This window comes from Biomphalaria glabrata, chromosome 14 (genome assembly GCF_947242115.1).
Source record: "Biomphalaria glabrata chromosome 14, xgBioGlab47.1, whole genome shotgun sequence".
In the NCBI taxonomy this organism is placed as follows: domain Eukaryota; kingdom Metazoa; phylum Mollusca; class Gastropoda; family Planorbidae; genus Biomphalaria; species Biomphalaria glabrata.
In genome coordinates this window covers 35,352,952-35,365,786 of record NC_074724.1, presented here as the reverse complement: position 1 = coordinate 35,365,786, position 12,835 = coordinate 35,352,952, and the positions used below count along the sequence as shown (strand labels likewise).

Below are 12,835 nucleotides of genomic sequence, written 5' to 3'. Positions count from 1 at the left end.
AAAATAAAGAAAGCTAAAAGCATGACAAAAAAACAACTGATAAAAATATTTCTAATCGCAGAGACGTATGTTTGTTGATCTAGATTCTAGATCTATTACAAATTTAATGAAATGACTTGACCAAACTAATTAATACAACAACCCTAGTAACTTTAAGAAAAAAGGATTTTGATTGCATTTCTGCTTTGCATATTGTTGTTAATATTAATGAGTCAGAAATCACAAGTGTTTATCTTACCAATTTTAGGTCGCCCCATCTATATGCGCCACTTTTAAACTTCAGACCAATAAAGGCAATCATATCATTTGTTAATAACTCTGAAAAAATGAAAAGCAATACATCTGTAATGAGTTATATAAACGATCAATATATTCCGAAATTAACCGAAATTAAAACAGAAAATTCAACTAAACCTTTACAACGGCAACGCTAGTACTACGTTGTCTTTTGGCATTTTACGTCTTGAGAGATCACATTTTCCCTTTGCAACTTCTCTCGTGATTAAAAAGGGCCGATCTTTGATACACAGCTGCGATCACCGGTTGTGCAGTCCTTGATAAAAAGCTGCGGTCACAGGTTGTGTAGTCCTTAAAAACACAGCTGCGTTCACAGATTGCGCAGTCCTTGATAAAAAGCTGCGGTCACAGGTTGGGCAGTCCTTAAAAACACAGCTGAGATCACAGGTCGGGCATCTGGGCGCCGTTGCACTTTCACCCTTCTTTTTACCATTCTTGTGTACGTCATTTTCAATCAAAGACCATTCCTTTATGCTCATTCCCCATATGAATCTACTACCATATGTTTATAACATATAACACCTCGAACAGAAAGTTCGATATCTCATCAGATTTGAAAATAATATGGTGTATTCACAACAAAAACCATTGTGAAATTCTTACGCAGACTTAAGTACATATGTACATATATCTCATTCGCAACTATTGCAACTGGGGGGGGGGGGGGGAGCGCTGGTTGAGGGGTAAAGCGCTTAGCCATCGAACCGGAGGGATTTTTACTTTCGGGATTTTAGGGTGCCTCTGAGCTACCCAGCTCAAATGACATTAATTGGGGAAAAGTAAAGGTTGGTCATTGTACAGGCCACATGACACCATCGTTGACCGTGGGCCACAGACACAGATGACCTTTACATCATCTGCCCCGTAGATCACAAGTTCTAAAAGGGGAACTTGACTTTTGTTTTTGACATATAGCACCTTGCGATTGACTCAAACAGCGACTGCCCCTTTTTTCCCCAGATACGGATAGTTGCTGATTAAAGAGATTATCTACTTAGTGAATTCTATATACAATAAGGATCATAAATGCAAATCTCAGATCCCCCACCTACTACAGGACCCTAAGTTTTGATTTGGCTACTCAACCATAAATATTTGTGTCTGTCAGAGGGGTCTAAGTGGCAATGTGTTAGCTAATTCTATGGCATGATTAGGAATTAGTTATTTGTTTCATAGAAAGGGAATGTTTAGAGACTATAACGCGACTAGTAAAACCAGAATAGGATTTGGAGAACAAAAAGCGAGCGAAATGTAAGCAGTATACTTCTGAAGGCTTTAGAGAGAAGCAGGTTTTATGGACGTAGAGATTTAGCTTGAAGACATTCAACGGTTTAGTTCGTTATTGGTAAACGTCTTTTTCTGTTCCAGGCAAAGTTTTCAGTACTGTTTTGTTGAGACGGCTTCAACAGTCTGTAGATGAAAGGCTCAGAGAAGAACAAGCAGGTTTCCGAAGAGACAGATCATGTACAGAGCAGATTTTCGTTTTACGAAATATCATAGAACAAAGTCTTGAGTACCAACAACGGCTAACGATCAGTTTTGTGGACTTCAAAAAAGCGTTTGATAGTGTCCACCGAGAATCACTATGGAAAATAGTTAGAGAATACGGTATCCCAGAAAAATTCGTCCAGATCCTACGACACCTTTACAGTCAGTCTAGTTGCTGCATTAAAACAGAAGAGGGAACAACAGAGTTTTTTACAATCGAGACAGGTGTGAGAGAGGGGTGCATCTTATCTCCCTTCCTTTTCCTCCTAGCCATCGACTACATAATGAGGAGAGCAATGAACCAGACTGCCTTTGGTATTCCATGGCATGAACAACTCCGATTGACGGACTTGGACTTTGCTGATGATGTTGCACTACTCGGGGCTACAAATAAATGCATTCAAGAAATGACGGAGAGCCTAGACAGAGAGGCACCCAAAATTGGCCTCCGCATAAACTTGGATAAGACTAAAATTATGCGAGTTGGATATAAGGCAAAGGGTGTCCCCGTCAGACTTGGCGAGTCAAAGCTTGAAGAGCTGGACAAGTTCACGTACTTTGGCAGCATCATAACAAATGATGGAGATGCTTACCATGATGTAGCATGTCGAATAGGAAAGGCAGGGAGCATTTTCCAAAGGCTGCAACCTATTTGGCCAAGCCAAGCCATTGGACTCGAGACAAAAATACACCTTCTCAACACAATCGTCATTCCAACTGCTACATATGCATGTGAGACGTGGACGTCATCTGTCAAAATTGAGAAAAGACTAAATGTGGCTCAACAGAGATGGCTGAGACGGATTTTGGGAGTCAGTTACACAGACCGGATCTCAAACAAGGAAATCCTATGCCGAACTGGGAGTCGAACACTTAGTGAGGTTGTGACTGAGCGTCGCATGAGGTTTGCGGGACATGTTCTACGTCAAAATGAATTACGCACACCAAGAGTTGCGATAACATGGAAGCCAAAACGAGGAAAGCGCAAACAGGGACGTCCTCGTATTACCTGGCGACACACCTTCATGGAGGACCTCAGAACAGTGGACACCAGGTGAGAGAAGGCTTCAGACATTGCTAGTGACAGATCATTATGGAGACAGCTTGCCGCCCAATGCGCCGAACGGCGCGGGAGGACCTAAGTCTAAGTAAGTAAAGTCTTTTTCGACATTCGCTATCAGAGTCGACTATCTTATACTAGTCGACCCACGGCGTAGCATATGCCGTTATTTTGCAAGGCCGGCCTTAGGCCAATGCCACTTTGCAACCGCAGTGGGCCCAGCAATTTCAAAGGACCCGCAATAATTCTAGGTGTAAATTATTAAATTAAACCATTTTTTATTTATATCAGAATTCCCGCAGCCTTCTGATTTACCAGGAGCTCCTTGAAATTTCCTTAAATTGCAAAATATACGAAAAAGTCCTGGAAATCTCCGGAAATTATTTAAATCTTTTGAAAACCCCCAAAAAATATTTTTTCCTGAATTATAGACACAAAATTGTCATCTTGGGGTGTCATTCAACATGGAAAACGCTATCCTACGCGCAATGAAAAAAAAACGGCATTATGCAATACCCGTAATTGTGGAATCTGGTAAAAGAAGCTTCTCGCACCTCAAACTAATGAAGAATTACTCGAGGTCAACAATTCTCGAAGATAGATTGAAACATTTGGTAATTCTCGCTATTGTAGGAAACATAATTTTGATGATATACTGTATGGCTCGCTACACGCATGGCTCGTAAAGTAATTCTGTAGGTAGTAAAGAATGAATAAAAAGCAAAGACGAATTTTTTTTAAAATACAAATTCTTAAATTTCACTTATTTTCTGTATACCTACCCAAACTTGGCCCCGCGAAATCCGTTTCGCATAGAGCCCCACAACGGTTAATCCGGCCCTGCTATTTAGTGACGGGTGAATACAGAGTAGATTACTTGTTCTCCGCTTCCCTCTTTTTTTCGCCGCTAATGTTACGTTGGGTAACTCTAGTCCGAGCAAAAATAAAGAGTGATCTTTACAGGACTTCTAGGTCACGATGGTTATGTCCGGCCCTGCTATGTATACTACTTGTTTCCCCCCCCCCCTTTTTCTCTTTTTTTTTTCGCCGCTAAAGTTACGTGGGATAACTCTTGTCCGACTTGCAGAAATATAAGAGTGATCTTTCTTTTACTTCTTGTCGAAACTCTTGAGCTATGAAGAGAATTAAATATATAGATTACTGGCATTTAGCCTGTGTTATTGAATTTCGTGATTTGAGTTTTACCTCCGTTTGATTTAATTACATAAGACACAGCGCCGAAGCGCCTAACACCAGACAACGTACTCTAGTCTAAAACCAGAGACTAATATATTTTCGCGATATAGAACGTTAAGGCTGAGTGGAAAAAGCTTAGCTTCCGAGCCGAGAGATCTCAGGTTCCAATCTCGATATTGACTGGGATTTTGATTAACGGGGTTTTTAAGTTGCCTCTTAGTCCTCCGATCTCTAGGGGTGACTTGACATTAGTAAATGTACATTTATTTAAATTTGTAAATGCGGTTTGAATTGAAATGGTGCAGGCTACATGATATTTTCGTTCAATGTCGGTTATAGATGACCATCACATAATCTGCTTTGATAAACTGCTAGGTGTTAAATGGTACATCATTTGTTTTTTCTAGTATCATATGCTTTACCTCTTACAAATATATCCGTTTCGTTATCAAAAATGTAAACCAGGTGTCCTCCTGTGTACGTGACCTTACAAGAGTGTTCAGCGTGGTGATATGATTTCTTTTCATTGATTACAATCATACACGAGTGAGTACGTGCATGATACCTCATCCCATCTATACATAGTTTGTTCTCTGTAGCTAAAAAAAAATTAGATATAGTAAATGTTTAATAAGAGTGGGACACTACATCACTGTACAGCTTATAAATTAAATTTATTTACCATGGAAGAGAATTAGCATGTCAGAACCCTCTTAGGAAAGAAGCGAAAATATTAAAAATACTTAAATATCTGAGTACTGCAAGATTAAGCTCCACTTTTCTAAGTAAAAGAAAATCAATTAATACTTTTAAATAACTAATCAGTTTATTTTTTTTTTTTTATCCATCTATTGTCTTTGATAAAAATGAAATTTGTGCGAAATTTCAACTTGATTCGAGAATGTGAGGTGGAAGAAAAAAAAAGTGTAAAAAAATTCTCCCAGACAGACAGAGCAACAGACAGACAGAGGAGTAAGTTAATAGAAGTTTTTGTAAAAATTGAGGTTTACAATGCTATGTAAAAGAATTCTCCCAGACATACAGAGCAACAGACAGACAGAGGAGTAAGTTAATAGAAGTTTTGTAAAAATTGAGGTTTACAATGCTATGTTAAATTCGGAAAAATATATTAATTTAACCTAACGGTATATCAACTTGTCTAAAATATTTCTGAAACGTTCAAAGCTTTTTCGTGAGAAATTTTAAGCAGCGCTATGTAGTTATTAGACTTCTCAACCCCTGGATCATCTGAATCAAATGCTTAAGTTATTTGGGAAGAGTAGCAGTCCAAGAATCAAGGTGAAGGAAATTACCATTATTTAGATTGTTCCCAGCTCAATTCGAATGTATCTTTTTTTTTCGATTTTACTATTACTGCTTACTGCTTAACTATAATTAAGGAAATCAACTTCCTAAGGCACGGGTCTCTGATGACGGCCCCCTTTGTGGAACGGCGTGGCGGACTTTTTTGGACTGGTGTGCGGGCTACTTGTTCCATCCCTACTCCGAGTGAGATAACAAAAACAAAAGCTCACCCAGGGGGTCCCGCTAGGGCCTGGTTCGCTACTCGTACTTAGCCTATCTAGTTCCACTACTAGACGTTTCCACCGGAGGCGCCACGCTGAGGCGACTGGTAGCTGGAATCCTCCGGCACTTAGTCACCAGACTTGTTTCCTAATAATCAGCATATAAAAACTTTAAATAACATTCTTCTGCATTGAAGAATATATATATATATATAAAGAGTTGTTTTTTCCCCCAGAATCTCAGATTGTATGCACATTAAGATGAGCACTGTGTCTTTTTCTAAGGAATAGGAATGTTGCTGTTGGATTCAATCTGTCTTTTTAAAAAGTTGATTGTTTGGTTTGTACGATATAGGTTACTTTAGAATAGCAATGTAGTTACCGAACATATAGCATCAAATTGTCATAATAGTTTTAAGTGATTCTCCCTCTCTGATCTCACTCTCTCTTCTCTCCCTTTCGTGCCTCTCTTTATCTCTTTCCTATCTTTCTTCCGAATTTCTCTACCTTCCTCTCTCACGTCCCTCCTCTCTTTCCCTTTCTTTCTCTCCCTTCTCTTTATCATTTCTCTGATTTCTCTCCCCTTTCTCCATTCATTTTTTTCTCCTTTCTTGCTCCCTTTCTCTGACTCTTCTCTTATTTACTATTTGAGGAGCCTTTAGCCCTAGAGTTCGAATTTAGATCGTTTAATTTATCATTATTATTATTTTAATGCATTTAAAAAGCCTTCACGGTAACATTCATTCAGATACCCCCTTTCTTTTCACCCTCCCTTTCCCCAACTGGTCCAGAAAAGTGATAGGATCATAGCGTAGTGAGAAAGCTACAAGCATATCATTTGTGCTAAACAGCCTGGTCGTGCGGTTTGCACGCTGGACTGTCGTTCAGATTTATCGAAGGTCCCGGGTTCAAACCCTGCCCGCTCCCATCCCCCGTCGTCCTGCAGGAGGTTTGGACTAGGAAGTAATTATCTTCAACTCTGAAGGAACATGTAAAACATTTTTTTACAAAACAAAAACTTCTAGTCACACAGATTTATTGTTTTAAGTCTAAATGTACTATAAATTTTATTCTAATAAAATCGCATGACTGTTCCATACTAATGGATACAATTACACTTAATATAATTTTGGTTTTAAAAAAAGAATTTTTAAAATATTTTTCTTGTTAAATATGAAAATATGTTATATCACTTTGTAACAAGTCAGTTCCACAAGCAAGTCTGTAGTTTGAAATAACACCACATTAATGTAATAGTACTGCCTCTGATTCTTTAAAAAAATATATTGATCGATTTGGAAGTAAACTAGAAAATTGGAATAAATTATGATCTCTGGCTGAGTGGTAAAATCCTCTTTACTACCTTTCCAGGGGATCGAGCTCGAAACCTGTTCAGAACTGTGTTTGCTGAGCGCCTAAAAGCAGCACGGAGGCCTTCTCCCAGAAAGTCCCCGCTAACACACATATACACACGAAAGATGGGACCATAGCGCACTGAGTATGCTAGGAATCTGAATATTATTCTACGTACCCACGAGCCAGATCATAGAAGCAGTGGATAAAATCCACAGAAACAATTGTCTTTCCATTGACGACAAAGAAGGTGCAAACTCGCTCGAATTCCTCATTAAACTAGAAAACAAATTGCCCTTTAGCCACCATTCATTAGTAGATTGAAATAGAAATAATATGTTCTCTAATCTTGACGTTTTATATGCAATCAACACCCGTAAACAAGGATGTGAATTCTTTTTTAAATAAATTACTCTATTACACTAAAGAATTCCCTAGTATCATCGACCAGATTTCAAGTGCTCCAATCATTAACACATTTTCTACACACGATGTGACCTACACTTCCTCATAACATATAAACCTCCCGAACATCAATCTGTATATAAGCTACATTCAATATATGCATGTTTTACTTAACTATACTTATAAAGTGGTCGCGGTGGCTGAGTGGAAAAAAGGGTAGGCTTCTGAACCGATGGGTCCCGGGAACTTTCGAGTTTACCCAACTCTCAAAAGCTACGGTCTCTGGACCTTATCAGTGCACGGACCAAAGGTTTGGAACTCACTCCTCATTGATGTAAGAGAAACAGCATGCTTCACTACATTTAAGAAAAACATTAAGACCCATCTGTACTTATTCAGCTGTGGATCCTTTTATAAGAGATGGATTGGGAATACTTTAATAAAACGTCTCAGCGATATACATCCATTAGACCAACGGTTCTCAACCTTTTATTCTCGGCGACCACTTTTTACAATCCCCCACTTAGCCACGACCCCCCCCCCCGCACACACACACACACACAGCTATAGAAGAATAGACAATAACAATCCATTTTTTCAATGGTCTTTGGCGACCCCTGGCAAATCGTCAATCGACTCCCAAGGGGGTCGCGACCCACAGGTTGAGAACCCCTGCTTTAGACTGTAAGCCTTTGAAGGCTATCGTCAAATATCAATTCCATCACTGTTAATATTTTATAGATGTAGCTTTTATTTATAAATAGATGTCGTTTTGAAAAGAAACAGATAAAATATACAAAATACTGTTAAGCGTATCTTTCATTATAAAGTCCCACTCGGTGAGGACCAGTAAACAGGAGAACAAGTGTCTAGGAATTATTGCTATCTGTTTCTGTTATCGTAAAGAAATTTGCCTTTGTAATCAGTATGGTGAGAAGAAGTGAAGTGGTATTGAAGTAATTGAGGTTTAATTGTTAAACAATTCTCTTAAAGGAAGGCTTATAGTCTTAGAGCTATCAAACGTCAGTTAACGGGAAACTCCGATATTGTTGTTGTTTTTTAATTTGAGTTGTTGGCATATTTAAATTCTGTGTAAAAAGTTGTAATACTAAACATTTACAACTTTTCTATGTTTAGAAACATTTATACTTAATAAACTAGGCAGTAAGTGCTTGACATCTTAAAAAAAAAACACGGGGTTCTTTGAGAGTTTGTTTTTAGGATAGGCTTACATTATTTTCATCATCAAATTCGGTTTCGGTTTGGTCGTAAGTGAATTTCGGGTTCGATTCGTTTTCCGATCTCTAATTAGGAACCACAATTTTAAATCTTATTTGACCCAGAGTTCGTTCATCGCCTTAGAAATGAGACACGTTACTAAAACTATTCATTTTTTTATGTTAATTTATCACTAGACGAATATGATCCGCTGCCCGCAAGCCTTATGGTGTTACTGATCTAGTGCAGTGAATTTTGGCAGGAAAATAAATGTAGGCCTAATATAGTTTACTCGTTTAGCCGGTATATTCATATATAGTAGAAAATACAGTGAGAATGGGTTTTCCCAATTTGTTAAAAAACTTTCGTTCTTAAATAAAGATGAATTTAGATGTATTTTTTATTTTATTTTAGGACCCTCTGGTTTTCGAAGGGACATTTAATATACGTTGGGGTCTCCGCTTTGATCTAAAGAAGATTTAATACCAAGTTTTATCAAGATTTGTGAAAAGGTTTTGATTACTATGCGGGACATACATACATACATACATACATACATACATACATACGTACGTACATACACCTTACTTTCATATATATATATATATATATATATAAGTAAAGTAAAGTTCCCCTTTCAGACCTTGTGGTCTATAGGGCCTACGGTTAAGAAGGGTGTCATGTGGCCAGCACAACGACCAACCGCCTTTACTTTTCCCTACCCATTAGAGCAGAGTGGACTCAGAGGCGCCCGAAGATCCCGAAATTAAAAATCCCAGTCATCACCAGGCTTCGAACCCCGGTCCCCGGTTCGGAAGCCAAGCGCTTTACCGCTCAGCCACCGCGCCTCCATGTATACAATATATATATATATATATATCTTTAAAGGGAAGACGACATTAAACAACAGACGGACCTCTCGTTGAAAGAGACTCGATGAAAGGCTAAAAACAGTAACAAAATATTAAAAAGACGGTCGACGGATCATGTGTGGCGCCCTAACAAAGGTAACGGTAAAGGTGATTATTTAAGGAATGTGTAGGGGACTGATTTGGTGTCAAAATGTAGGCCTACACCATAACTCATCTGTATTGTTGTGCTTATAATTTGAATTTCAGGAATTTGATGTATGGAATCCTCTAAAGCTTTATTTATAGCCAACTCTCTGTATATGAGACAGACTTCCTGGTCTCACTCTGTGTAAGTAGCGGGCAACCTGTATTGGGTTGGGGTAGAGTTATGTACGTGTGAAGTGGTATGAGTGGTCGTGTTGAGCTCAAATGTATCCGTATAAGTGAGTTGTCATTTCCTGCCACACCTAAAATGCAGGGGTCTCAATAACGTGTTAAATCAGTTAGGCGACTAAAGAAACGAAGGGACACAATTCATTTTACAAACATTTATACAAAGACAAACAAGATATAGCTATTGGTCCTAACTAACAGAAATTCGGTTTGTCCACAATTGTCCCTTCAGCTTTACAACTATAACAATAACAAGAGAGATGTAAACATATATAAGATAAGATAAGAAGAACATTCACATATGTAACATACACACACGCAAGACCAGACTTCACGAATGGGGATGTTCTGTAGTTCTGCCATGTCACCTGGTAGTGTTTACATTAATGGCCTCATTTATTTTATTTTCATTTGAATATTGAAATAGTCTAGATTTCGACATCTTTAAGGAATAAAAAGTAGCACACAATAATTTACAAACTGGCATGATTATTTAGTAGATCTACTAGGTCTAGGTTAGATCTAGATCTAGATCTACATGTTATCATATGAAGGCATTGTCATTATTGTCATGCATGAGACGTGACTTATTTTAAACTAGGTCAGCTTCGTAACAACCCCATTAGGTATCTATGTACTTCTCGGTGAGTCATTTGTCTTTTGCATTTTATCGTAGGAGTGCTGTGACAATTCGCATAACAGTTTCAGCCCCCCCCCCCCCCCCACCTTTTTCCTGGTCAGCAGCTGTTCTTAGTAAGATATCAAGGGGAGAGGTCGGTCCATTCTTTTACGCTGTCCAGCCAGCTTTTTCTTTTCGGACGACCCTTTCTTCGTGTTTCCTTGACCATTGTATCTTGAGTGATGACTTTGACAGTCAATGAGATCAAAATATGACCAAACCAACTCAGCTTTCATCTCTTCACATTATTGAGGAGTTCTTTCTTTTTTCTTCTTCACTATTTAGAACTTCAACTGCCATGGGCGTACTCCGAAGTTTTACACATAGTTACATCAACTACACACACACATACACACGCGCACAGACAATTAATCCAGTGAATATTTTCAACTGAGCTGAGCAATCGATATCTAATCTCTAGCTTTAATTAGCTTGTCTTGTGTTATCTCTAAGACTAACACTAAAACTAAGACTAAGACTAAGACCTAGACTAAGACTTAGACTACTTGATTGAATGTTATGGAAATTTGTTTTGATTACAAGAACTCCTTTCTCATCTAAAGACAAGCAACTACTATTTCGACGCGTACTGTTTAAAAAAGCCCTTCTCTAATTTGATTTAGTTTAATGAACGTAGCGCTAAATTGTCGACTTTTTCTTTGACAGTAGAAATGAAAGATAACGTAGAAAAAAAAACCATGAAAAAACAGAAAAAAAAATGCTTTAAAAAAAAAAAAAAAAAAAAAAAAAAAACAACTCTCAAATCTATAAGTGTAATTGTATCAATTAGTTTGAATCAGTCATGTTATCTTTCATGTTATGTAAGTGTATGTACGACTGACCTAGACATAAATCTGTGTGATTAGAAATATTTTACCGACTGTTTATACTTGGCCATTAGCTTTCTTAATGCGCTAGGATCCTATCACTTGTCTGGACCAGATGTAAAAGTTTACATGATGGTTTTTTAAATGCATAAAGAAACTGTTCACTCAGGGCTCAAGAGTCCTTAAGGGAACTAATTCAACTTATACCAACAGATCTGTCAAGTATGATTTCTTTCCCTTGTTCAACATACCAAAAAAAATCATCTATTGCCAATAGTTAATTAACTAATTGGTTAACTTTAAAAAAACAAAAAAAAAAAAACATTAATTCTTGTGTTGTCAGGTAAAAGAAATAATTGTGCGAAATTTCAGCTTGTTCCGAGATTGGGTGTGGGAGAAATCAAGTGAACAATCTTTTTACCATACAGACAGTTATTTGATATGAGCTTTGCAAAACTTGAGAGGTCGTAAAGAAAACGTTTTTTTGCCGCCTGCAGACTATAGTTTGGTCTGGGTTAGATGAGGGTAAATATGTAGGTCACAGCCTATTTATCTCAAGCCACGTAAACCGCTGGGCTTCTCTTAATTCTTCAGACTCAAAACAATATCTAGTTATTATTTATCTGGCTCCAGAGAATCGTCTAATAGTTTGCAGTGTCTATTTAGTATTTGTTTAGCTTATTTAGTATTTGGTTTAGTTTATTTAGTATTTGGTTTAGTTTATTTAGTATTTGGTTTAGATTATTTAGTATTTGGTTTAGTTTATTTAGTATTTGGTTTAGTTTATTTAGTATTTGGCTTAGTTTATTTAGTATTTGGCTTAGTTTATTTAGTATTTGGTTTAGTTTATTTAGTATTTGGTTTAGTTTATTTAGTATTAGGTTTAGTTTATTTAGTATTTGGTTTAGTTTATTTAGTATTTGGTTTAGTTTATTTAGTATTTGGTTTAGTTTATTTATAATTTTTCAGTACAGGCCAGTGAAGAAGTTACAGTTATTCACAAAAGTAAGGACAGTTATTGAAATCTAAGCAGGCAGGTAGACATGTCTAAAGCCACAGTTAGGCTACGACAAGATAGGCTTAAAGCAGGAGTCCCTTGAACAACCCCTCTGGGGGTTATCCAGCCCTTTGAAGGTCCTTTCAAAGGCGAATTATGAGGCTGTAGAGTCGATCAGTAACAGTGGAATTCATTTTAGGCCCTAATCTATTATTTTGGTGTTGATCCGATCCATAATAAAAAGAAATGTATTTGCCCCCCCCCCCCCTCTCTCTCTCTCTCGCCCAGGTCGAGAACTATCGGACCCAAATAGTAAAAAGACTTAAATTTTCTCTCTGCTGGACTCCTATTTCAACTACAGCCACAGATGACGTTACAGCCAAAAATAGAATGTTGGATAGTTCTATAATAATTGTCAGATATGTCAAAGTAGCTTCCCTTTCGTCAGACATAGTGATATAATAACGAGGAAATGGAGAATATTCAACTGGCGAGGTTAACTTATTAAAATATTTAATAAGAAAAAAAATGAATATTTACATAC

The 12,835-nt window shown here is 37.5% G+C and overlaps 1 protein-coding gene across 2 annotated transcripts in view; it reads right to left on the bottom strand.

Annotated features, from left to right (window-relative positions):
• The window catches only part of LOC106079205 (uncharacterized), a 34,686-nt gene extending 27,218 nt beyond the window's left edge, over positions 1-7,468 (bottom strand). The window contains exons 1-3 of one of the 2 annotated variants that reach the window (XM_056011075.1): positions 7,100-7,468; positions 4,465-4,641; positions 239-318 (exon numbers count right to left, since the gene is read on the bottom strand). The gene's annotated coding sequence lies outside the window, so the exon portion shown is untranslated. Of the gene's footprint in view, positions 1-238; positions 319-4,464; positions 4,642-5,577; positions 5,710-7,099 lie in introns of those variants that run through there. The other variant, XM_056011076.1, reaches the window with a different exon arrangement.
• Between the last annotated feature and the right edge of the window lie 5,367 nt (positions 7,469-12,835).